The 24,162-nt window shown below is 48.9% G+C and overlaps 1 long non-coding RNA gene across 1 annotated transcript in view; it reads left to right on the forward strand.

The window, feature by feature from the left end:
- LOC135966130 (uncharacterized) overlaps positions 1-22,647 on the forward strand; it is a 112,823-nt gene extending 90,176 nt beyond the window's left edge. Inside the window, exons 2-3 of the long non-coding RNA XR_012419822.1 lie at positions 17,716-17,774; positions 21,871-22,647. This is a non-coding gene — a long non-coding RNA (uncharacterized lncRNA). The remainder of the gene's footprint in view (positions 1-17,715; positions 17,775-21,870) is intronic.
- Positions 22,648-24,162: the final 1,515 nt, after the last annotated feature.

Here is a 24,162-nt window from a genome sequence, read left to right on the forward strand (position 1 = left end):
CTGAAATTAAAACTTCTTACATCAAATGTAATTGAACTGAATGTAGCAACAGTGCATGCTTTTATAAGTACTGATTAAAAAATATATAAAAACACATATCCATGAACATGCAGATGGGGGCAACATATTAAACCATGGAAGTAGAATTAGTATTGTTTTCTGAGAAGACAAATTTTTAAAAAGCTAAGGGGTCTTATAACTTTCTAGTTTCCAACTTATTTACCCTAAAGTGGAAGATTGACAGCAGCAGAAGAGGAGATCCTGGGCCAGTGCAGGCTCTGGGAGCAGCGGGGTGAGTGCTGGAAGGAGCTGGCTGGAGGCAGAACCAGGGAGGTGCTCAGACAGGCCAGGACGGCCTCAGGGCACGCGGCTCAGTGAGTGAGAAAAGGTTCACATTTCTTGGAGAGCCCTTGACTCTGCCCACGGAAAACCCAAACTCCTTCCAACGGGGATGTGCATCTCATGTAAAAGTTGTTACTCCCAGAAAGAAAACCAGTGGATGTAGAAATTTTACGTGTGCAGAAATTACTTCAAATTTGTTTCTAACCTTATCCTTTTTTTCTCCCATCTTAATGTGTGGTGCCTTTCTGCAGGTGACGCACACATCTTAGGAGAGCGCTGTATTTCAGTTGCTGTTGGCTCTGATGTGACTTTGTGGTGTCCGATGTTCTTGTTCTGAGGTTCTGCCCAGAACGTGGCTCCTCCCTGCTGAGCGTTGCTTGTTGAAGGCCCGTGTGGAAACTTTCCCTGTAAGCTCGTTGACCGCAGCAGTCTTGGATAAGAAACCTTTGGACCTCCTGAGACTTCACACAGCCTTCTAACCTTTCTAGTGTGTCCTTTTCATTTTACTGTTCCCCATTAACCCAGATGTTTTCCAGAATGTAAGTAATCTGCTGCATGCAGGGTGGGGGGTGCCCTCCGTTGGCTCTGGGGAGAAGCATCGCTGTTTCTCCGGGTGGAGCTTCCCGCCCACCATGGTGTGCTCCAAGACGCAGCAGGGTTCTTTGGCAGAAATAATCGTCGAAGGCCTGCGTCTCCGTGGCAGGGTGGCTGTGGGTATGCGGCCTCGCGGCCATACCGGCCCCTCCCCATCAATGGCACCACGGAGAGGAACAGGGGGAGGCCTGGGATCTGTCTCCAGAGTCACAGCTGTGCTTCCGAGACTGCGTCGTCCGTTTGTAACTAGACATGCAGAGAAAGTGTTGGAGATCAGCAGGAGACGGTGTCTGTCCCTAATGAGCTCAGGCGTGCCCTTGAGAGGGTCAGGTTTCTGTGCGGCTGATCTGGACTCAGCCTGGCTGTGGCAGTGCAGGTGACTGCTGGGCTTTGGCAAGGCTGCACCCACTATCTGTCTGAAATGGCCCCCTTCCCTGGCTCGCGATGCCAACTGGGCCCCCAGGCCTGAATTCCCGCCAGGACGGAGGCCCTGTGTATGTGTCGGGGAAGGGGGAGGTGGGGGTCCTACTTTATTGCCTATCCAATGCCACGCGGGGTCAGCACTCAGGAAACATGTGCTGTGTGGGTCAGCGATTGAGTTCAGAAACCTGGAAAATTCAGCAGTGTAGGCTTTGGGCATGACCCGTCCAGCCTTGGGGCTCTTTCTTTCTCTGAATTTCCTTCCATGGCATCCTCCTCATCCCAGGGGCCCCTGTTCCCATATGGCTGTTGGCAACTTCACAGGTTCCTCTGCCTCCCCTCCCGGGCCCTGGTGTGGCTGGGGCAGCTAGTAGCTGTGTAGACCCCACAGCCAGTAGATCATTGGTGCCAACGCCTTGGGCCTGGTTTACTTGAGTCAAGGACTGCAGTACATGGCTGAGCCCACCCCGAATGCCTGGATCGGAAGGCCTTGGGTTGCAGAGGGGTGGGGGTTGGATATTGAAGGACAACCTGCAAAGCAGAAGGGGAAATGGCTGTGCTGATGGGCAGCTAGAAGAGTCTGTGCAGAGCCTGGGACCCAGTGCAGACACAGAGCTGACATGGGCAATGCAGTGACACGGCCACCGTGGAATTGGGCAAAGTTACAGGCTTCAGACTGATATGGAGGGGCTGGTCTAAAACGATCCTCATTTTCCTTTAATCCTAACAATTGCTGGCTTACAGGGTGGGGGAGTGAGATCTGTGGTGGCCGCGAGGAGAGACAGGGATTTTAATTAAACCCCTCTTTCTGGGAGAGGGGAGTAGCCGTTTCTGTAGGGCGGTGAGCATCGTCATCTCAGGCAGCTCAGGCTGCTGTAATGAAACACCATTGACTGAGCGGCTTATGAACAACAGGAATTTGTTTCTCACAGTTCTAGAGGCTGGAAGGCAGGATCAGGGTGCCGCACGGGTGAATTCTGGTGTGGGCTCCTTCCTGGTTGGCACACACCTTCTCTCTGGCCCTGACACAATGGGAGGGTGAGGGATTTGCTGGACCCCTTTCTGAGGCACAAATCCCATTCAAGGGTCTCCAGCCTCGGGAACTCATTACCTCCCAAAGGCCACCTGACAGCATCACATTGAGGCTGAGGATTTCAACCTGTGTTTTGAGGGGCAGGCAGGCAGTTTGTAACCTTCACCCTCTTTGTGTATTTCTGACTCAACATTGAGTCTGCCTTTGGCTCTCCAGGGGACAGAGCCTGTGTGGACACTGAGCAAGGTCAGAGCTGCAAGCATGTACACATCGGGGGCAAGGGAGCTGCCAGGGGTGTGAGAAGGGGGTGTCAGCGTCAATCGGAGCTGCTTTCCTGGCAAATGTACTCATAAGCTATCCTGGCAACATTTGCTTTTCACGAAGAGTCGATGAGGCAGTGGGGGCAGCAGGCGGTGTTGCCAGAAGCTTGGAACTGATGAGCAGCAGAGAAGGGGCAGAGGCCACGACCTTGGGGTAGTCAGCAGTGCCAGGTGTCTGCCCTCCAGGCCTCACGTCTGTGACTGTGTAGAGACCGAGCCGATCGGGGCTTGCCGGCCAGTGTGGCTCTCATGCAGGTGATTATCGCGTTGTGCTTTCTATGTAATGTTCCCTCAACCCCATGCCCACCCCACCAATTTCTGTGCCTAGCAGAAATGATGCTGCGTTTCCTTGATGAAGCCTTGAGTTTCCTGTGGAGATGTAGGAATAGCATGATTTGGCTCACGTCAAAATACTTTGCAGTGAAGCTGCACGGAAGAGGATTCTAGGCTTCCATTTGACGTTTTCAACAATGCCTGAGTGTTACAGGACCGTCTTGCTTGTTAAAAAGCACCAGATGAAAAAGGCTACTGGTTAATAAAGGAGACTTTTTACATTAGCACAGAGAGGGTGGCTTGAGATAAATTCAGCGTAACATAGGTGTGTTTGTAAGCCGCCAAAAGGACCATCTCTCTGCTGGCGACACATGTTTTCCGGTATTGGTTTTGTTCTGTAAAAGGATGACTGGCATTCGGCAGAGTCATTCCAGAATTCACCTGGAAGGCGTCCACATGGTGCCTTGTTTTCTCCTGACATTCTGGGCACCACGAGGGATCATTCCTGTCTTCAGCACTAGCAGGAGACTTTTCCTGAACACCTGCTCCTCTTTGGCGTTGTGGGTGTGAAGGGGTCAGAGTGACCCTGTCTTCATGGAGTTTTCAGACACCATGGGGATAGTGTGGCTCGAGTGTCGGGCTCGGGTGGGAGGGAGACTTTCCCCAGAAAACAGCTGCCGATTCCAGGACGGCCCTCGACCCCTCCTCCCTCTGTTCCTCTGCGTCATGTGTGAATTAAGGCTGTTCTATCGTAGCGGGGGTGTCATGTTAACTGGAAGTGTGCTTTTTTACTGGGCAGTAAGTAAATTAATGGTACATTTTCCAAGGACAGCGAGGTTTGATTTGATGAATCCAGTGGGGGAAAGGAGAAGGGGCTTGGCTGTGTGGGGATGTGTGTGATGGGAGCAGAATGGAGTAGCCATGCAGGCTTTTGGGATGGAGGGGCCACGCCCACATTTCCATGGGATCCGTCGCTGTTTGTGCCACTAGACCTGAACCTCTGTCTCTACTTCTAACACCCGTATAGTGAGGAAGCCCCTGATGGGCCTGAGTTGTTACTTCCCATGGCCATCGCTGGGAAATGCCCCAGACGCCTCTCCAGGCTGGTGACGGCCCTGGGGCTGGACACTGGCTTTGTCCTGAGTTGTTTCTTCTTGTGGCCATCGCTGGGAAGTGCCCCGGACACCTCTCCTGGCTGGTGACGGCCCCAGGCCTGGACACTGGGTTCGTCCTGAGCTCTGCGAGGGGCTTGGGCTCCACGTGCAGCAGGCATCTGTGCATCCCTTTGGATGTGAGATGTTGGCGCTCGGCTTGGAAGCCAGCGCAATCTGGGTGTGGTCAGGATCCAGTTCATCCTTTGGAGAGAGAGCACCTGCCCGGGAACCCCTCTGAGGTACATAGTCATGCAGTGCCCTCACAGGATGCCCGGTCCCCCGAGAACTTCCCGCCATTCCCCTGGACCCTCAGGTATGGGAGTCAAGTGTGGTGTGTGTGTCACAGGCGGGGGTACTGAGGACACCACGTGCCTGCTCGTGCGAAGACCTGAAGTGCTGCGTGAGCTCGTTCCCAAGGGGCCGTTGGCATCTGGGGGCCTGTGGGTGTCTTTCCACTGGCAGGAAATAATGGGTGGCCCATGTTACCTTTTGTGTCTTTTTTTTTTTTTTTTTTTTCTTTGCCGAAAAGCCCTAATGCCAACGTCGCTGTCCTGCTATTGGAACCGCCCACCTCAGGCTCAGTGGCCCTCCTGTTTCTGGGCTGCTGCAGTGTTGTGTTGGGGTAACTGTATTAACTTCGTTTGAATTTTCTTCCTGTTCTTTTGGAATAAGTGTTGATAGTTTGTGCTGCTTGTTCACCCCAGAGGCGAGGATGTCCTTTAGGCCTGGAAGAGCACAGCCCCTGGAGGGAGGTGCCGGGCCTCTACCTCTCATGTCATCAGCAGCCCTCTCCACACGTCTCCTCTTCGCTCCTCGTGCCCACGGCTGGGGTCACGGGCCGCTCGCTCTGCTGTTTGAGATCCTCGGAAAAGATGTTTGCCCTGAAGAGAGATTAGGGGTGTGTGGTTGATTTTAAATAGGAGGAAATGATTGTAACAGAATGAGCAATGCCTAGCACTTAGTCTCAGGCTTGAGAAATTGTGTTTTAGAAGCAAGGTATCCCCAACTCCGGTTTCCTTCAAATTAAATCTTTTAAAGAGTTCACAAATATAAATAGTTAAAGCCTAAAACTATGCAACAGAGGGCCTAGAGCCCAAGCCCCTGCCACCTCTGACTCCAAGACACCTCAAAAACTTGGCCCTCCTCCTCAGAGAACCCCCCTTCTGCTCCTCCTTCCACACTGCTCCCTCCACAGTGCTCCCTCCACACTCCTCCCTCCACACTCCTCCCTCCACACTCCTCTTCCGCCCCCTCCCCTTCTTCCTTCCCCTTCCCTTCTTCCTTCCTTCTCCTCCCCTTCTTCCTTCCTTCCTCCCCTTCTTCCTTCCTTCCTCCCCTTCTTCCTTCCTTCCCTTCTTCCTTCCTTCCTCCCCTTCTTCCTTCCTTCCTCCCTTTCCTCCTCCCTCCCTTTCCTCCTCCCTCCTCTTCCTCCTCCCTCCTCTTCCCCCTCTTCCTCCTCTTCCCCCTCTTCCCCCTCCCTGTCCTTGGGCAACCTCCATGGAACTCTGGTTCAAAGTCACTGGTCTGTGGGGCCGCCCATTTGATAGACGAGCACGCTGGGGACCAGACACAAGTGACTGACTCAGACCAGCTCGCATGTCGTCTCCTGCCTCCCGTAACACCGGGTTGTCCCTAATGGAAGAGAATCAATGATGCTGCTTCACTGATCTCCGGGGAAAACAGGTTGATAACAGGTTATAAACATGGGAATGTTTTGGAAAAAGCGTCGTCCACTTGTCAGCTCCATCTCTCCTGCCCGGAAGATGTAGGGGAAACCTGCCTTCAGCCCACCCTCATCCCAAAACAGGACAGAGGACAAAGGGGCAGAGACCCAGGTCCTGTCAGTGCCCTCAGGAAACCCCCCATTTCCTCCTCATGGTGGAAGTGGAAACCATCCCACTGGACTAGATTTTCCCGGGAAGCCTCTTCACCCCGAAAGCAAGGAATCTGGTTTGAGCACACACCATTCTCGGTGCCATGACTTTCTGCTGCTGAACCCTGCATACGTGGCCCATTGATCTTGCTAGTCCAGTGTTACTGGGTCCTGGGAGTTTCTGTGGGCTGATGGCAGGTGTTTACCATTGTGTTCAGAGGGGAGAACAGAACTTTATTTGTCGAAATCAGATGATAACCATTGCCATGTGATTCCTTGGGTTGGTTTGGGTGGGGGGTGCTCAATGCTTTTCCTGAGGGCTAAGTTCTAGTTTGAGACCGTCTCTCTTTGTCGCCCAAGCTGGAGTGCAGTGGTGCGATCTTGGCTCACTGCAACCTCCGCCTCCTGGTTTCAAGCAGTTCTCCCTGCCTCAGCCTCCCAAGTAGCTGGGATTATAGGTGTGTGCCACCACGCTTGGCTAATTACAAAAATATTTAATATAGGCTGGGTTTTGCCATATTGGTCAGGCTGGTCTCGAACTCCTTGCCTCAAATGATCGGCCCACCTTGCCCTCCTAAAATACTGGGATTACAGGCTTGAGCCACTGTGCCCGGCCTGATCCTGACATCTTTTAAAGCTGCCTTCATGTACCAAAAGCCAGTCTATGTTTGAAAATCAGTCTTGAAGAGCCTAGGAGGAGAGGGATAAGCTTCAACTAGGTGAATAACTATGCATATGTTAAAAATATGGGCCAAAATCTACCCCAAATGTTAACTCTTCTGCTTTGCGTATTATATCCATTTATAGTTATTTCAGCACTAAGATTTTTAAAGACTCTTTTGATAATTATGGAGAAATTACTATTAAAACTCAGCTGCATTTGTAACACTTCAAAGAACTAATTGGATGACATCATTTTTCCCAGAGGCATTTTGGATTGTTACATAATTAATGTTTATCTCTTTGCCAGAAATCTTTTTTTTTTCTTTTCCAGAACAGATACCTGAAAAGAAAATTTCCTTTGCATTAAGTGTTATTTCACTGTGTGACAATCAATTTTTGAACGTGAGAACAAGATCATCATGTATTTTTGGGATACTTCTTGCTTAATAGTGATAATGCTAAGTGTTAAAATTATGCAACAATTTGTTTCTTTGAAAATTACTATTTGCCTGCTCACCAGGTGGGAGCTGATGAGAACGTGGATGTAAAAATTAAATTGTATTTAGCTTGTATAAAAGAAGTTTAAAAAAAAAAAGCTTGCGTTTTTTGTTTGTTTTGTGGTACTACTGAAGTTGCTTCGTTGTGGAAATGAGGTTATTGCAGGCACCTAGAATTTTATCTCCTTCACTTGTACAATGGGAAGAAATTCTCCAACAAGCACAGGAATCTGACTTTCTGATATTGAGACTCCTAGGCATCAAGCCCCATGGAAAGGTTGGTGATTACGTGAGCGTTGGCGTTGATGTGGGTACCCTCCAAGCCGGACGCAGGGAGCAGGGAAGGGCAGAACAGGCCCCTCAGGAGCCATGAGAAAATCAAGTGTTGGCAGCAGTGGTGAGGGTTGATGTCAGGGGCCAGGAGGAGGTGGTGAAGGGAGCATGTGCCTCAAGGCAGCCCTGGAACCCGTGGTCCCTGCAGTGAGGTCTGATCTGCAGGGGACGTGGACGGCCACGTGGCAAGGCCCACGGACAGCCTGGACTTGGCTGCCTCAGAACTCTGGTGGACGTTGCAAACGGCCCCACAGGGTTGCAGTGCACATTCCTCGGACAGAGAGAAGACGCTTGTAACTGTTCTGGGCACGAAGCCAGCGCCCTGTGAACAGTGGCCACTGCTGTTGTGACTGAGTGCCGTCCAACTGGAGGCATTTGCTCTGCTCAGTTCACTTAAATGGGCCAGGAATGGGGTTGCCCTGCCTTCAACAAGCTTGACGCATTGAACGAGGACTCAGTAAAGTACTCTGTAAATATGCTCTCCTGGCTAGAGTGAGCAAAGCCCAGGGAGAGAGTGGTTCCTCAGTATTAGACAGGTGTTTGGCGGGGCCAGCTGTGTGGCTGCCAGAGCGAATGTGACCAGGAAGCCTCTGTCCCCCCGGAGGTGGCCAGCGTAACTGTTACACGTGCCGTAGGTAGAAAGTGGGCACTGCTGGGAAACTTGCTCATGTTGCGGTTTCCTGATTGGAAATTCAAGGTTTCTGAGCATCCTACATCGAATTTGTACATTGCTGAGACTGTACACCTTTCAACACTTGTTTTTTCCTGTTTTTCGGATCTATACAACCTGGCATTTGGCCGTGGCTTCCAGAACAGGCTGGATGCAGAGTGAAGTCCTCTCCTCACTGTCAATCTTTGCAGATGTCTTTCTTGAGAGTCTCAATTAGGTTTTTACTTAACTAGACTTTTTAAATTGCCATGCACATAACTCTACCAGTTACAATCGTGAGCTAACGTGGGATTTTGGTTTTACTTTGATGAATGTTTAACATTTGCATGCTGGATGTAGGGGTGGAGGTCATTTATCTGCTTTTCATTTCCTTCTTGGTTATACTTAGTGACTTTCAGGTACGGTGTGGAAAGCCTGGTACAGGGTGAATTGCAGGCTGCAGTGTGGCGCGGTGGACGAGAGGCGTGGGCTGCAGTGTGCACAGTGGATGAGAGTGAAGCTATTTCCATCCTGGAGGGAAACACACAGGAAACAATTTAAAAAACTGATCATCTAGCTTGAATGAGGTCCAACAAATTCAGTTTGCAAAGTTTAACTTCCAAGTTAACTTAGTAACTTTTCCCCTAAGTCATTAATTTAGTAGCTTATGTTTATTGCCTAAAGCATAATAGTCATAAATTCTAAAATGAATGACTAAACATGTAATAATTTAGGCATACAGCACCTGAAGGGAAAACTGCCAGTATGCTAAAATATTGGATACAGATGCTCAAAAAATATAATGTAGCATTCTTACAATGCATGTGCTTTTAGCATGTAACTTGGTGAGTAGTTTTGAGCTATATTTGTAGGAATGTGTATCTTGAATACTTTAGGACACCACTGGAGATGTGTGCTTGAGAGGTATAAATACTGAATGTTCTTCTCCTTTCCTTTAAATGAAAAACATTAGCTCCCTTGATTTTTATTTTTATTTTTTGAAGTGGACTCTCACTCTTGTTGCCCAGGCTGGAGTGCAGTGACGCAGTCTCGGCCCACTGCAACTTCCGCCTCCAGGGTTGAAGTGCTTCTCCTGCCTCAGCCTCCCCAGTAGTTGGGATTACAGGTACCCACCACCATGCCCCGCTAATTTTTGTATTTTTATTAGAGATGGGGTTTTGCCATAGTGTCCAGGCTGGTCTCAAACTCCTGACCTCAGGTGATCTGCCCACCTCGACCTCCCAAATTGCTGGGATTACAGGCGTGAGCCACTGCGCCTGGCCAGCTCCCTTCTATAATGATTTATACAGTTGTTTTTGCTTTTTGTTTTTTCGAGACGGTGTCTCACTCTGTCGCCCAAGCTGGAGTGCAGTGATGCAAATCTGGGCTGACTGCAGCCTTCACCTCCTGGGCTCAGGTGATCTTCCCACCTCAGCTTCCTGAGTTGCTGTGACTGGACACACGTCACCATGCCCAGCTTTATTATTATTATTATTATTGGTATTTTTAGTAGAGACAGGGTTTTGCCATGTTTTCCAGGCTGGTCTCGAGCTCCTGGGCTCAAGCAATCTCCTGGCCTCAACCTCCGAAACTGCTGGGATTACAGGCGTGAGCACCACATTTGGCCCATTTTTTTTTTCTTCCAGCATTAGGAGTCGACTTTCAGAAAATCCTTCAACCTTGCAAGCTTAATTTTCCATAAAAGTATTCCTCTAGGATAAAAACAAGACACAAAGAAGTACGTGTGGACTGCAGTTAAAAATTTTCAACAAAACTTAGCTTAGGAAAGTTGACATTTACAAAGAGCAGGGGGCCCGTTCAGTGCCTTCTAGGCAGTGGGAATGGCGGTCTGTGGGCGACCCTAACATGTGCGGCGTCCTGAGACGTGATCGTGGTGTTCACGCTTTTACCGAGAGCTTCCCGGGAGTACCAGAGGCTGTTCTTCTGCAGTCGGCCAGCCAGGCAGCAGCTGCTGGAGAAGGAACAAATAGCAAAAGACGGATGTACACGGTGTTATTGTGGCAGAGAGGTTAAAACCAGGGTCACTTTGTTCTTGCAGTTTTAAAAAACTAATAATGAAGTCCTTAAATATGTTTAGGATTTCAAAGTAGTTGTGGGTGTGTCTGTGTCTCTAGCTCCCGTTCGGGTGCTTCCTGCGAAGAGAGCTCAGAGACGCCACCTTTCCTTGATGAGGTGACAGGGCCTGGAGAGGTGTGAACCCCGTGGTGGGGGGATGACTGACCTGGGGTGAGGCTGGGTCAGTGTGGGGATCCAACCCCACTCCACATTCCTGTAGGGAATCCACAGTTCTAAGTCTTTATGATAGGGGTAAAAATAACCTGGAAGAGGTGTTATTTTTTAAGAAGTAAGTGCCATGCTCTTTTTTCCTCATACTTTTCCGTGTTTAAGCAGCATTGAAGGATAAGGCACTAGTAGCATGTTGTTTTGGAAACAATGTTGTTGGTTATTTTACGTTGAATATGGTACTAAGGTTGCCTGGTAACAGAAGTTTTCCTTAAACAACATGGAACTCTGTTGAATCTGTTGCCCCATTGGCTGAGCCGTCTGAAATCAGTGCAGTAGCAGCTGAAGAGGCCTCTTCCCCTTGGAGGAAGCCGCTGGATTGGCAGGAGGCACCGGTCTTGATTTGAGGGAGTGAGGCGCCTTTGCAGGGACCCCACGTGGCCCCTGCAGCTCTCTCCTGCCCCCTGCTGGTTGGCCAAGCAGCCTTGCGACAGTGTGCTCAGTGTGAATGTTCACTGGGGCAGGCCGAGGCTTTTGTTCCAGAAACACTGACTTCAGAAACGGCCGGCTGTGTGTGTTGAGCATGGCAAGAAAGACTTACGTGTGTCTTAAACCTCTTGAACAAAGCAAGTTGATGTTTCAAATGCATCTCAAAGGCTAATGACTTTGCTATGATCAATATTCAGGAGAAAAGAGGGTTTGATGAAACAGAAAGACAGGAGTGGCAAGTGACGTGCTTGTGCCCCGTATGACTAAGCGATGTCCTGGCCGTTCCACACCACGGCCTCTGAGCAGCCAGCCTGCAGATACTGGGTCAATTTAGATATCCCTGATCTCTGCAGAGGTTTGATCAGGTAGCCCAAGAGCAGATAAACACAAACGCTGACTGGAAACCCTGGCACACGGAGACACTGGAAACAGCAAGCTGCTATTAACATCATAGTAAGAGACAGTCGCCTGCTCTCAGGGGTGTCAGTTTCTTTTGCTTCTAGACGTTCATCTGCGTTACAATACAGTTTTGCTCAGTTTATCCCCATTACTCCACTGTCTTCGCCGTTAAAGTTCAGCCAGCACTTAGCTCTGACACTGCAGGAGTTTCACTGTGCGGCTGACCAGGCCTACCTGGCTTGGCTGTAAAGCAGGTGAGATTTTCCGGAAGGCAGTGACGAGAACCCGAGGCAGGAAAGAGCATTGCTGGTCTACATACGGCAGTGCACCTGCAGCAGAGCATGTACGTGCACGTTCAGGCTAAACAGGTGTAGGAGAGAAGAAAACCACCTACAATTAGTCACTTAAAATGCCACACACCCAACCCTTGAGACCCTAGCACATAGAGTAGTAGTGGTCTTGGAGATGGCAGGTGTGCTGAAGTCTGATTTTCTCACTTAGCTTTTCCAGCAGCGTTTTCCTCATCTCTAAGCTGGGGCTAACAACTGCCACGCGTAGATTTGTGCATGGAACCGTGCGTGTAAAGTGGGGTAGCCCCCAGGACCTAGGAAGGACTCGTGGTCAGTGTCGGTGGTCATGAGTGCTGTACGGGTCCCCCAGGAAGATGATTGCTACAGATAACTCCCTCCGTTCAATGTCACTGAATGTAGAAGGTGGGACATTGGCTTCTGATGTGTCTGGTTTGCTGCAGGCCACGCTGCACCCCGTGGTTCCTGAGCCCTGAGCTGAAGTACATCCTGCGGCATCGCCTGTGTCGCTTTTGCTGTGTCACTTAGAGCTCCTGCCCTGGGAAACTTCCTCGCGCCTGACGAGCACCACAGTTTGCAGCAAGACCTGTCCAAAGCGTGGACTGCGAGAGCCCCGCTGTGGTCCTGTCCTCTCCATGTTGGGAGCGACTTTGTGGGGTTTGTCGGCCCTTCTCTCAGGTGCCCTGTGTCTCATGGATCAGCCGACGAGCCCCGTCTGGAGGAGCACTCTGCAAAACGTTGCCGGCCACCCAGATCTCCTAGCGCAGAGTGAGGCCACATCTGCAGACTTGACCGCACAGAGTCCCGAGGCATTCGGCAAGAAGGGGAGTGGGATGTGTGTGAGATCCCACTGCGGAAGCCGGCTCTGCTCCGTACTCTGCGTGCGGGGTGCCTGATGTTCAGACCTGCTATGTCTATCGGGGGCCATGGCGGGGTGGTGGGAGTGGGGGCAGGGAGCAGCGCGGATGGATCCAGGAAAGGACTTAGTTGAATCCCAGCTGCCCACATACCTGTTGCTGGTCTTGGACAAGGTCCCTAGTTTCTCTGGGCTTTCGGTTTGATTGTAAGACTAGGACGCCGCCCCAGTCTGAAGATGTCGGTGTGTGCGGGAATGTCTGGCGCAGTCACCATGGGTTTTCCTTCAGCCTCCTCCGTGCCCCTCCCTGGGTCAATCAGTATCCATGCGTGCCACAAGTAAATTACAGTCCCTCCGAAAATCCAGTTGACCCGAGTTTTATGGTCGAGCATGGTGAGTGTCCTTGCCAGGAAATGCCACTCGATGTCTTGGGCCTGCTCCTCTACCTCCACAGCAATCCCCGGAACAGGCTGGTTCAGGACGTGGGAGGTGGGAGTCGGTGTTGTACCTAGGACAGGCTGAAGTCAAAGGCTCATTTGCTCTGTGAGGGGTGATCAGGATGACACATCAAGTGGAGCCCCATGGCTGACCCTGGAGGTGGACGGTCGGGTCGGATTGGCTGCCCTCCAGCACGTGTTTCGAGTGATGCCTTCCCTGGGTTACGCAGCCCTGATCTGTAGCGCACAACTTCCCAGCTCCAGCCAGTCTGGTCTTGCCGTCTCCTTCCAAGAAGGTAGGTGCGGCGCAGTTGCCTTTAAGCGGCTCCTTCTGGACACCGCAGGGCAGCAGCAAGCAAGCATGGGCGACTTTTTTCTTACGTTGACCACAATACGCGGGGCCAGCTTTGCACGATCCCATTCAGCATCACACGTGTGCATCGGCCACTCACCTGTCCATCTGCCACAGACAGGCTTGCACAGGACCATTGAGTGGCCTTTACGGCAAAGAGCCTAAAGGGCTCACAGGAAACCTGGACCCAGCGCAATGGTAACAGCGCAGCAATACCTGTCATTGATCAAGGGGTATTCTGGGCCCGACATGGTGTTAAGTGATCCAGTTCGGTTAGCACTCTTAGAATTAACCCCCTTTTGCCTATCAGGAAATCGAAGACGGAGGGCATTAACGCCAGGGAGCAGGGAGTAAGGGGACACACAGAGGGGCTGAGGGGCTGGGCATTCTGAGCCCACGGATCTGCCCACAGGCCCCGGCTGCACGGGCACCAGGGCTGCTGCTCTGGAGGGGATGAGGAGCTCTGGGGAAAAGATGGAGCCTGACGTGGGTAAGATTTGGATATTTTCAGAAGAGATTTTCAGCCTGGAATGAGGGTGTAAGTGACTGAATCGGAGTGATGAGCCAGATAGCCCGGCTGCGGGAGCTCCCCTGTGGGGTGAGGGAGGAAGGCCTTGGGGGCGCGTGGCTGAGCAGAGGCGCTGGGTCGCCAGGAGCCGCCGCGGGTTTGGAAAGGGGGAGAAACGCAGCGCCCTGCACTGCAAGGGCACCGAGACGTGGTTGTGGTTCTTCCTGACCGTGACAGGCACAAATGGTGCTGATGGTGGAATGCACGGAGTTTGCCTTCAGAGAACTCCTGCTGTCTTTTAAAACCTGGGCCTCTCATTTAAACTTGGTGGCCTCAGGTGAATGGTCAGAAACAGTTTCTGATGAGGTTGCAGAGACTGTGCATGGCCTCTGATTGTGCACATCCTGTGATTGTGTATAGTCTCTGATTGTGGCCTCTGGCCTCTTTGTGGCCTCTGATTGTGTGGGTCTCTGTGTGTGGTCTCTGTGCAGCCTCTGATTGTGTGTGGTCTCTGATTGTGCTCAGTCTCGGATTGTGCGCGGCCTCTGATTGTGTGCGGCCTCTGATTGTGGGTGGTGTGAGTTTCCCGGGATTAAGTAGATGAGCCTCGTGCTGGGGCAGGTGTGCCTTGTGTTGGGCATGTGGATAAAGAAGTTTAACCCATCTCCTCTTTGAGAATGGCAGGGCAGTAACAAAGGCGGTTGATTTATACATGGCCATCCTCGTGAGGTGAGGACCTGAAAGGTTTACTGCTTTCCCGGAAAGCTGCTCTGGGCGTCACCATCACTGATCATGGACAGCAGCTCAGAAGCCCCCTTAAGGTGCAGGGAGGGACCCGCGCTGGTCCTGTCTGTGCCCAGGCTGCTGGTCACCCTGACGGCCAGGCGATGGCTGCCTGTGCACGAAGCTGGGGTTAGAGTGAATTTGGGCAGTGTCGGCTTTGATTTAGGTCAAGACTGATCAGTCTTCCTAAAATACTAGCCATGAAAGCTTTCATAGATTGTAGTTCTTTGGGAGATTTATATGTGGTTTTTAAAGCACAGGGCCCATGGCCAGTGTTGAATTACATTTTGTTCAGTGTAACTGACAGGACACTGGACCTGAGTCTCAGGCCTGCCACAGGGTTCAGGGAGCTTCAGAGAGGGCGATGTTTGTGCTCAAGTTTTCGCAGATGGGATGGGACATGGGCATGTGGCTGGAATGCTCTAACCTTCAATCTTCAGTCATCGGTATCACCTGTGCACACGCATATCGTTTTCAAAGATGGACAAGCTTTTGGGAAATATCTGAAGACTTTTCCAGTTTTGAAAGAAGCCGGGATGACACTGGAAACGTCAGGTGTCTTGGCTGCTGATCAGGTCCATCACCACGCACATGGTCCCTAACCTGGCCCACCTCTGATCATGCACAGCGGGTGACGAGGTCCATAACCTCACACTTCTGTGCACAGCAGGTGACCAGGTCCCTAACCTCAAAAGCTTCTGATTGGGTGCAGCTGGTGACCAGGTCTGCAACTTCGCATGGCTCTGATTGTGCAGAGCTGGTGACCAGGTCACTAACCACCCACACCTCTATTCATACCCAGCGGGTGACCGGGTCCATCACCTCACACCTCTGATTGTGCATAGTGGGTGACCAGGTCTGGAACCTTGCACACCTCTGATCGTGCACAACGGGTGACTAGGTCCATGACCTCACGCCTCTCTGCACAGTGGGTGACCAGGTCCATAACCTCACACCTCTGATCGTGCACAGCTGGTGGGCACAGGACCCACTTCAGTGAGGGGCTGACTTCCCAGGTGTGAAGGGGGAATGCTGTGTGGCTCGCTAAGCCCCTCCATGCTTTGGGGCTCCAGGCTGTGGCCGGCAAGTAGGAAGTTGTCCCAGGAGGCTGCTGTGTGTTGGGGATGGGAGGCAGCTGCAGGGTGGAAGTAGGATGATGTTGTAGGGGGCCACTGTGGGGGGGTGGGATGGGAGGCAACTGCAAGTTGGAAGTAGGATGTTGTCCCAGGAGGCTGCTGTGTGTGGGGGAGGGAGGAGGCAACTGCAGGGTGGTGTGGTGGTCCCCGTGCCACTGATTTCAGGTTAAAATAGAATGTGGACCTCTTTTTACCATAGTTTTTAATTACTCCGCTAGTTTGTGTTGCTGTCTCTTGCTATGAAGTCCACAGTCTGATGTCTCTGTGGTCCCCATGTTTCCCTTCTGCTTGTGTTACCCGATCCTGTGGGTCAGCTGTGAGGAAACCACTCTCCACTCCTCATCTGGAGTGGTCTCGAGCTGGGTGTGCTGGTCTCCTTGTGGGCTAAAGTGTTTTTCTGTTACTGTTTTCTCTGTTTCTTGACCAAATTTAGCAGACTTGTGTATGATGCAAACACTTTAAAAAATGTCTTTTGCCTTTATAAAGAAAACACCTGCATTGCTTTAAAATGAACCTTTCCTGTGTCTCCATCCTTCCTCATAGATTGCTCTGTGTTAGAAACTCGGTGGTGTGTGCGCTTCATGGCCTCATTCCATCAAGCACTGTAACCTCTGATTGCAAAAGTGACTACACTCAAGGCAAAAAACTTTGCAAATGTTGAAAAGAATGAACAAAAACAATATATTGTTCTCTTGTCATCCTGAAATGGCTACTCTTAATATTTTGATGTAGTTCAAACTACATCAAAGTCTCACCTACTCCTGTGCCAATATTCATCCTTCAGCTCTGCCTCCGTTCTTCCTTTCTTTTTTCATGCTATGGGGTCTGCTTTGGAGATGTTATCTACTTTCATTCTTCCAAAGTCAAGCTTCTAGCTTTGGTTGGAACTGCAGACCCATTTACCCATTCAGCAAATACTTTCTAAGCACATGGATAGTCACTGAGAATACCGTGGTTCACCAACATGACTGCGGCCCCTGCTCACACGAACTTGCGGCCTGATGGGGAGAATGGGCACTAATATGACAATCAGTCTAATGGGTTTCTGATGAAGAATTGAGGAAAGCGCACCAAAGAAAGGGAAGCGGGGTTCTCTAAATTTATGCTGTAAAAGAATCTGGCGTATCTTGGGATGAGAGGTAGAAAACCGATGCATTCTGGAAGGTATGATCCCCTTGCAGTCTGGAGAGAAGTAGAGGTTGCTTGTTGAGGGGGGTGGAGTGTAGGGACACCACGGTCTAAACAGAGATGGGGGTGCGTGCAGAATGCCTCTTGCAGCAGGAAACAGGCACGGGCAAGGAAGTAAACACGGGAGAAAGTGGCACAAGACAAGAATGAAGGCAGGCAGGCAGGGGCTGGGAGATGATGGTAGATGCTTTATTCTCTTAACAGCAACAGGATGCTGTTGAAAGCACTTGAGGGAGGTGGGGAAGTGGGTATGACATGTTTTGTGTTTGTAAAATTATCACATTGTCTTACCAAACTATACTCCCTGTTTTTTATTTTTACATTTTACTTTAAGTTCTTAGATACATATGCAGGTGTGTTACCTAGGTATACATGTGCCATGGGGGTTTGCTGCACCTGTCAACCCATCATCTAGGTTTTAAGCCCTGCATGCATGAAGTATTTGTCCTAATGCTCTCCCTCCTCTTGTCCCCACCCCCCAACAGGCCCCCGTGTGTGTCGTTCCCCTCCCCGTGTCCATGTGATCTCATTGTTCAACTGCCACTTATGAGTGAGAGCATGTGGTGTTTGGTTTTCTGTTCCTCTTTTAGTTTGCTGAGAATGATGGCTTCCAGCTTCATCCATGTCCCTGTAAAGGACAGGAACCCATTCTTTTTTATGGTTGCATAGTATTCCGTGGTATATACGTGCCACATTTTGTGTATCCAGTGTATCATTGATGGGCACGAGATATCCTCTTAACATGTGATCCAGCAATTGCACTCTTAGGTATTTATCCAAAGGAGTTGAAAACTTGTGTTCACAGAAAAACCTGCACATGGACATTTATAGAAGCTTTAATCGTAATTGCTAATTTTATTCCAGCTTTATTCATAATTGCTCAAACTTGGAGGCAACGAAGAAACCAAAATGTTCTTCACTAGGTGAGTGGATAAATAACCTGTGATATATCCAAACAATGGCATATTCTTTAGCACTGAAGGGAAGTGAGCTGTCAAGCCATGAAAAGACACGTAGGAACTTTAAACATGCACGGCTACACAAAAGAGGCCCCTCGGAAAAGACTAAATACTGTAAGCTTCCAACTAAAGGATATCCCAAAAAAGGCCAGACTATGGAGTGAAAATGTCCGTGCTTCCCAGGTGTTGGGAAGAGGGAGAGATGATGAGGTGAAACACGGAGATTTTTAGGATTTTAGTGCAACTGCTCTGTACGATGCTATCATGGTGGATACATGTCATGACATATTTGTTCAAACCCATAGAACAAGCACCAAGACGGAGCCCTCATGTCAACTGTGGACTCTGGGTGACAATATGTCAACGTAGGTTCTTCAATTATTACAAATGCTCCTTCTGGGCAGGAGTGTTGTTAGTTGGGGAGGCTGTGCACGTGGGGGAAGGGAAGGCATATAGAAGGTCTCTCTGCACCTTTCCCTCAATTTTTCTGTGAACGTGAAACTGCCTAAAAGATAAAGTGTATTTTTAAAAAATAAAGGAAAAAAAGGAAACAAAGTCCTCACAAAAATCAAAGGAGAAAATGATCACACTGGGTGCTTCAGGTCAAAATGGAAGAACAAGGGCTGTATTTACCATCCCACCTGATGACTTTTTTCTCACTGCTTTTCAGCATTTTTTTGGAGTCTAGTCAGTGCAATAAGGCAAGTTAAAACATATAAAATGCACCCTTATTAGAAAATAAGATTTAAAACTATCTGTATCTGCAGGTGACGTGATCACCCGTGTGGAAAATCTCTTGAAATCACAAAAAGCCACTAAAACTAATAATAATAAATTACTTATTAATAAGTGAGTTTGTGTTTAGCTTGTATCTTGCAAACGTTCCATAAGCAGTATTTATCTCTATACACTGGCAAAGAAATAATTGGAAATGGAAATTTACAAAGTAATATTAAGACTAAATCTGACAAAAGATGTGTAAGATCTATGCACTGTAAAGCAGGCAGTGATGCCGAGATAAAGAACTAAATAAATGAAGTGATATACTGTGTTCATGGATCAGCAGGCTCAATATTGTTAAGATGTCAGTTCTGCCCTTGTGGATCAGAGGTTTAATGCAATTCCAATCAAAATCCCAGCATGATTTTATTTTATTTTTTTTTTTTTCAGTAGAAATGAACTAGCAGATTCCAAAATGTGTCTGGAAATTTAAAGAACCCAAAAGAGCTAAGACAACTTGGAAAAAAAATGGTGGAGGACTTACCTGAACTATCAAAACTGGGTTAATGAAACCTCCTAGAGGGTCTAGTAATAATCTCACAAACATGTTACCTATACATAGTGGATTTTTGAATAAAGGTTCAAAGACATTAAATTAGAGAAAGGACGATAATGATGATAGAAGGATTAAATACTACAGGCCAAAAAGAGAAAAAAGAGCTCCTGTTAAATATCTTCACATTGTTGGTATCACTCATGCAATTCAATTCACATTTTGTATATCTAAAGTTGAACAGACTTCTTCATTCTCTTTCCCCAATTCACTCCACAGAGATGCTGATGTCTTTCAGTGGAACTTGGAAGTTTGCTATTCTTTTTAAAATGACTCTCTTAGATACTGTTTATGCAAGAAGTTGTGGGACTGTAACTTACAAATACTGTTCTAAACCTTGGAATCACACGTTTCCCTTTTTCTCTACTTATCGTTTCTAGTCAGTTTCCCATTTCCTCTTCTTCATATTTACACTGCATTCCTTCTAGTTCAGGCTCTTGTTACCCCACTTGATCTCTTGATGTGGTCACCTGAATGTCCTTCATGTTCCAGCCTCCTGGAATCCTTCCTTCATGACCCTGAAGAACTGCCCTCCAGACCCGCAGGTGTGACCCGGAATCAAGGATCTCAAAGCCGAGTGGGATCTGAGAGGCTATCTAGACCAATCCTCCATTACAGACGTAAACCTTTTGATGACTTCACTTCAGAGCCCAAAATATTTGCACTGCAGGCAGAATCACCTAAATCACTTAATGTGATGTTCAGTCTTCCCGTGGTATTTTCCTTTCTGCATCTCCCTACTTTCGGTCAGCCATTTCTCACTCATGACACCGAACCCTTCATTCACATCACATTATTGTTCTTCTCCACACACACTTGTTTGTTTTCTGCCTGGGTTTTTTGTTACATTCTTCCCTCTACTGGCAATATCATTTTCCAAGATCTGACTACAGAATTTTAACGTATTCCTCAGAATGACTCACATATCACATATTCGACCAAATGGCTGCAGATTCTGTCACTTCCTCTCTTGTCCTATGGCAACCTGGAGAATCTTCTTCTCTTAGCCAATAGGATTTATCATGGTCCTTCTTTATCTTAACAATAGTTTAGCAGGACTGAGAACTGGGAAGTAGATTTTTCTCCCAGGGGTGAGAACTGTCTTAGTTTAGCAGATCTCCCTGGGTCTCCATTCTGGTTGTAGAAAAGCAGCCCATAGGGCATGGTGGGGAGGAGAAGAAGGGGAACTAAGCTGTGTTGCATGAAGATGGACAGTTGTGACCCTTACTCCAGGGTTGGGAGTTGAGGCCCCTAGGAAGGAGAAGCTGTAAGGATGAAGACGAGGCATAAAAAGTGATGCAGGCCGGGTGCGGTGACTCACGCCTGTAATCCTAGCACTTTGGGAAGCCAACGTGGATGGATCACGAAGTCAAGAGTTCAAGACCAGTCTGACCAATATTGTGAAACCCTGTCTCTACCAAAAATACAAAAATTAGCTGGGTGTGGTGGCACATACCTGTAGTCCAGCTACTCGGAAGGCTGAGGCAGGAGAATCACTTGAACCCAGGAGATGGAGGTTGCAGTGAGACAAGATCATGACACTGCACTCCAGCCTGAGTGACAGAGACTTCATCTCAGGAAAAAAAAAAGTGATGCATAGTAACAAGACTGCCCGAGGAGAAGAGGCAATCAGCAACCTTCTCCAGGGTGGGATGGCTGAAGACCCTTTAAGAACAAAGGTGTCTACTTTCCTTCTTTAGGATGCTCTATCGTGATTTAATGAACCCTCCCAATCTACTGTATTCAGTAATTGGCATGAGTCCATTTAGGGGAATTCTAGAAAACATAGCTGGCTGTTATCAGGTTAATGTAGATTGGGAGGTAGGGAAAAACCCCAGGAGACACGTAGGAAGGACAATACGTGAAAACAGAAGAAACTTGGAGTCAGTTCACCCTTCAAACAAAATCCAGTTTCCAGAAGACATTGTGAGGGCTGCTGGGTCTTCCTCGCCTGCAGATGGGGGATTCCAGATAATTATTATACTTGAATCTCACAGGATGGGGTGATCACCACCTGCTCTCAAATGGGATGAGTTACAATATCTTCTATCGGGAGGCGGTAAATAAGAGGTTAGGTACACGTCTGTAGTCATCACAATTTTGTCAAGATTGCTATTTTTACTTCCATGTCATAGATGGGGAGCCTGATGCTTGTGGAAATGATTTGCTCAGGGTCTCACCATTAAAAGTGGCAGAGGAAAGATTCCAACATGTTTTAAAAGCTGCAAACTGAGCTGACTCCCATCCATGCTGTCATACCGACTTTGAGATTTCAATCCTCCTGAAGGCAGGAAACTTATTCCATTTGCTTTTATACCCTCCATAACACTAGTGAGCAAGTTTTGCTCAAAGTCACATGGAATATTTTGCTGACTCAAGGGGAAAAAGTAAGACTTAAATGACGCCATCACAAGTCAACCTTCAAGGAACAGAGACATATTTAGCATTAGCTGTCTCAGTCAAATCAACATAGACATGCACGTTTATCCTTTACATGGCAGTAAGACAGCAAACACAATTGAAAAAATGAGCCAAGTGTAAAAAATGTGTCACAAAGGGATGGATTTAGACAGGAGAGCAGTGAAGTAGGTTATAAAATGGTCAGCATAATCCATTTTAATGAATTATTAGCTGAAACATGCAAAGCATTTAGGATTTCTGGGAGAAGTGTACAAACACACCAAATGTTTGTCCGACATTTTCTTCACTGCTGCTGTCTTTCCACAGGGCTGGAGATGATGTTAACCAACGGCCTTGGGAGGAGAGATTGCAGCTGAGCCCACACCCTCTCAAACTCCTTCAGACTGTTTCTGTTTTTGTAGACTTTACCATTAACAACAAATCCTAAGATTTACTCAATCAGTACAGCAGTCGCTGGCCAGAGTTCAAATTTCTGATTCGAAGGAATCTGCACTCTGCCTGCCAGGATCGACTATTAATGGCTTCGTCCATAGAGGAGCTGTGTCTTTGCTCACTATGGAACAGTATTGAGGCTTCGAAAGGGGTATTTTGCTGGTCACCTCCTTGGTCATCCTTCTGCTCACCAAGAGCAGATACTGTTCTCAGCCCCTTACATTTACAAGGTCGTTTAATTCTCACATAGCCCTTTCAGATAGATGCGACTATTACCCCCCTTTTACAGAGGAGGAAACCGAGAGGCAGAGGACATAGGTGAATTGTCCCAGATCACAGAGCTGGCTATGGAGCTGGGACTTGCACCCGGCCAGCCTGGCTCCAGAGTTCACTGCCCTCCTCCTGTACAGCACGTGTGACCTGCAGTAATCACCGCCCAAACAGGCAGGCACTGCGGAGAGCCAAGCACACCTCTTCCGCCTTCAGCACGGAGGACGGTTCGTTTTCATTCTGGTGTTCAGCTCAGGACTGTTTTTATCACAAGGACGTACCACCCAGAAAGCTCAGTCATGTGCCGTTACCTTCTACGGTCATGGTTTTCTACTTTTTGGCCCCATTTTCCTGAGGACTTGGCCTGCTGGGACGTGAATGATGCGTTACTACTGTATAGGAGGTTCAGGTCTAGTGGCACAAACAGCGACGGACCCCATGGAAATGCGGGCGTGGCCCCTCCATCCCAACAGCCTGCATGGCTGCTCCATTCTGCTCCCATCACACACATCCCCACACAGCCAAGCCCCTTCTCCTTTCCCCCACTGGATTCATCAAATCAAACCTCGCTGTCCTTGGAAAATGTACCATTAATTTACTTACTGCCCAGTAAAAAAGCACACTTCCAGTTAACATGACACCCCCGCTACGATAGAACAGCCTTAATTCAAACATGACGCAGAGGAACAGAGGGAGGAGGGGTCGAGGACCATCCTGGAATCGGCAGCTGTTTTCTGGGGGAAAGCCTCCGTCCCCCCTGAGCCCGACACTTGTGCCACACTATCCCCCATAGTGTCTGAAAACTCCATGAAGACAGGGTCACTCTGACCCCTTCACACCCACAACGCCAAAGAGGAGCAGGTGTTCAGGAAAAGTCTCCTGCTAGTGCTGAAGACAGGAATGATCCCTCGTGGTGCCCAGAATGTCAGGAGAAAACAAGGCACCATGTGGACGCCTTCCAGGTGAATTCTGGAATGACTCTGCCGAATGCCAGTCATCCTTTTTCAGAACAAAACCAATACCGGAAAACATGTGTCGCCAGCAGACAGATGGTCCTTTTGACGGCTTACAAACACACCTATGTTACGCTGAATTTATCTCAAGCCACCCTCTCTGTGCTAATGTAAAAAGTCTCCTTTATTAACCAGTAGCCTTTTTCATCTGGTGCTTTATTAACAAGCAAGACGGTCCTGTAACACTCAGGCATTGTTGAAAACGTCAAATGGAAGCCTAGAATCCTCTTCCGTGCAGCTTCACTGCAAAGTATTTGGACGTGAGCCAAATCGTGCTATTCCTACATCTCCATGGGAAACTCAAGGCTTCATCAAGGAAACACAGCATCATTTCTGCTAGTTACAGAAATTGGTGGGGGGGGGGATGGGGTTGAGGGAACATTACATAGAAAGCAACCCCGATAATCACCTGCATGAGAGCCACACTGGCCGGCAAGCCCCGGTCTGCTCAGTCTCTGCACAATCACAGACTTGAGACCTGGAGGGCAGACACCTGGCACTGCTGACCACCCCAAGGTCATGGCCTCTGCCCCTTCTCTGCTGCCCATCAGGTCCAAGCTTCTGGCAACACCGCCTGCTGCCCCCACTGCCTCATCGACTCTTCGTGAAAAGCAAATGTTGCCAGGATAGCTTATGAGTACATTTGCCAGGAAAGCAGCTCCGATTGACGCTGAAACCCCCTTCTCACACCCCTGGCAGCTCCCTTGCCCCCGATGTGCACATGCTTGCAGCTCTGACCTTGCTCAGTGTCTCCACAGGCTCTGTCCCCTGGAGAGCCAAAGGCAGACTCAATGTTGAGTCAGAAATACACAAAGAGGGTGAAGATTACGAACTGCCTGCCCCTCAAAACACAGGTTGAAATCCTCACCCTCAATGTGATGCT

The sequence above is a fragment of the Macaca fascicularis genome, chromosome 11 (assembly GCF_037993035.2).
Source record: "Macaca fascicularis isolate 582-1 chromosome 11, T2T-MFA8v1.1".
Taxonomy (NCBI): domain Eukaryota; kingdom Metazoa; phylum Chordata; class Mammalia; order Primates; family Cercopithecidae; genus Macaca; species Macaca fascicularis.